Genomic DNA, 2,486 nt, shown 5'->3' with positions numbered 1-2,486 from the left:
GTTAGCTTCATCGCAGTCTGCCTGTCATGACAATCTACTTCCCGAGTAGTAACTGTTAGTTCATAGTCCGGTGTATCACGAATTTATTCCACTCGTCTATTTCGTCGCAACGTGTCCTTTCAAAGCAATTCGCCGTCCGTTTATGCACTCGCGTGTTCAACGGACCCTTCCCGCTCCTAACGACCCTGGTTTCATAAGATCATCAAATCGCAAAGCAGGGCAAGCACACGCCAAATGATAGGTAGTCGCCGGAGATGGAATAAGGTGCACGGGGTAAATTGGCGCGCGGGGCGAGCGGAGGCCGGGGATGGGGCTGTTCCAGTTTGTTTCGCGCCGGAACAAAGGAATCTCGGATGACAAATGCCAAGCGTGCACGCGGTCAACCGGCTCCGCGAGCAAAGAGTCGCTGGCCGGGCTTGCAGGGTGGTAGCTGGGTGGAAAGATTGGACGTAGGAGGGCGGAGCGCGGTTCTCACAAAGAACTAGCCATGAAAAATAATACCCGGCTTGCCTGGCTACCTGGCCGCTGCGAATTACAGGTTTTTCCCGGGCCGCGGCTACAATCTACGTCCTCGTGCATGCTGGCGAACTATTGGTAATGAAGTTGCCCGCAGCACGACCAACATTGACTACCTGCCACGGTCACGTGGCGTTGAGGAGTCTTTCAAAAAGTCAATGCTTGACGTTGCTGTTCGTTAGCCAGCGCACGCGTGTCTGGGAAGCTTGACAGGCACGATGACTTGCTCTCGCGACAAAGGAAACACTTAACCGCTTCGTTTCGGGAACATCGATGTTGCTTTGTCGCGCGTCGTTTGAACGATTGCTGGTTTCTTGGTTCGTTAATAACCGATGCAGATCAATGTCTTGTCACGGGCCGGAGAGGCGCGCGTTTATAGCTGACCGGGTATCGGCTGATCCGCTGGCTGCGTTTGACAGATACGATGACAGGCATCGCTCGGAATGCACCTAATTCCCCGCGCGAGAGAACTTTTGTCGGGCTGAATAAGGCCTGCGAGGGTTTCAGCGCCGCGAAATTGAGGCGTCGCGGATTAATCGAAATTTCAATGGGCCAAGTTTGAGAAGGACGAATTTCCTAATGATTCACGCGGAGCGCCGCGAGCGGTGTTGTTAGCGAACTCGCGGCGCGCCTGCCATTAACTCGATAGGACGGTCAAGTGGTGCTGATAAGTCACCGAAAAGTTGACTACTCGCGGTGTTCGTTCTTTTCCTTTGCGTCTGCGGAGAGACGTTGAGTGATCACTGTTGTGACAGATAGTTGTATGTACTCTGGATTCCCTTAAAATCACGTATAAATCTTTCGCCTTTTACTACAGATTTCCGTGGAGGGAACAACTAATGAGTCTATGAAATAATTTTTTATAGTAAACTTTTTAAGATGGGTTATTTAAAAAAAGAATATATTAACATCTCTTACAATTGATTTCTCAATGATCGATATACACATTTTGTCAATAATTTATTGAAAAGAAAAAATTCACGTCTGTTTTAACGTATAATAATTAGTGAAGAATGATATTTAATTTAAATATTTAGCATGCAAAGTTAGCCTTTAATTTATTCTCTCTGACCAAACATTTACTCATTCCACTAGTCTGACCACGAACCGACTTAATCCATTAATCTGTAAATTCCTCCGTTTCTACTTGGCTGACCCAACACGAACTTGTTCTACTTACGAACAAACATTTACTCATTCCACTATTCTGACCACGAACCGACTCAATCCACTAATCTGTCAAATCCTCCACTTCTACTTATCTAACCCAACAAACTCATTCTACTTACGAACAAAACATATTCCTCTGTCTGATCACAGACTCACTCTTTCCCCTAAAAATACAACATCCATCTAATTCCGCACTCTTCACACCGAACAGACGAGTGCAACATTAACTGAAACATTCAATCGCTGCCAGAGTCCAACAGCCTAATAAACAGCTCTCGATCGCAGAATTTCACTGGCCTTACGACTAGCCAAATCCCCGAAATATTCGCGCAACGCGAGGAATCGCGCCGGTATCGAAACCAATTTACATTCCCCCGGGCCCATTACCGCTCATACTTATTTCCTCGCGAAATTGCAGTCCGTTCCAGCGAAGTGGTCCGCGTGGACGGTTCGGAAGCACCGCGATTCCGAACACGCGGCAACCGGCGTAACGACAATATTTTGGTACGATCCAATCTTTCGCAGTGCAGTGTCGCGATCAGGTGGATGGAAAATATCCTGTTTCCAACGGACGCCAGGTGGTTCGTTGGCCCTCGACGTGCTGTACGCGTCCGCGTGTTCCCGTGTGTGCGCGTCTTTATAGGCGGAGCAGCGTTTCTCAATCCGTTCGACGAGTACCACCTGAGTTTCTCATCGGGCACTAAGCTTTTTACGGGACTCCCCACGCACGGGGATTTATTGATTCCGTATTGTAGGGTGCTTGTTGTTCTTACGATCCTCGTGAAACCTGCTCTGAGCAT

General features: G+C 48.3%; 1 non-coding gene across 1 annotated transcript; it reads left to right on the top strand.

Annotated features, from left to right (window-relative positions):
• The first annotated feature begins 1,281 nt into the window (after window positions 1-1,281).
• On the top strand, window positions 1,282-1,403 carry LOC116434588 (U5 spliceosomal RNA). Its single transcript, XR_004236591.2, has one exon. It is a non-coding gene; the product is annotated as a U5 spliceosomal RNA (small nuclear RNA).
• Window positions 1,404-2,486: the final 1,083 nt, after the last annotated feature.

Source organism: Nomia melanderi, chromosome 1 (assembly GCF_051020985.1).
Source record: "Nomia melanderi isolate GNS246 chromosome 1, iyNomMela1, whole genome shotgun sequence".
In the NCBI taxonomy this organism is placed as follows: Eukaryota; Metazoa; Arthropoda; class Insecta; order Hymenoptera; family Halictidae; genus Nomia; species Nomia melanderi.
Note: the sequence above shows the minus strand (reverse complement) of the source record. Positions and strands in the feature narration are given on the sequence as shown.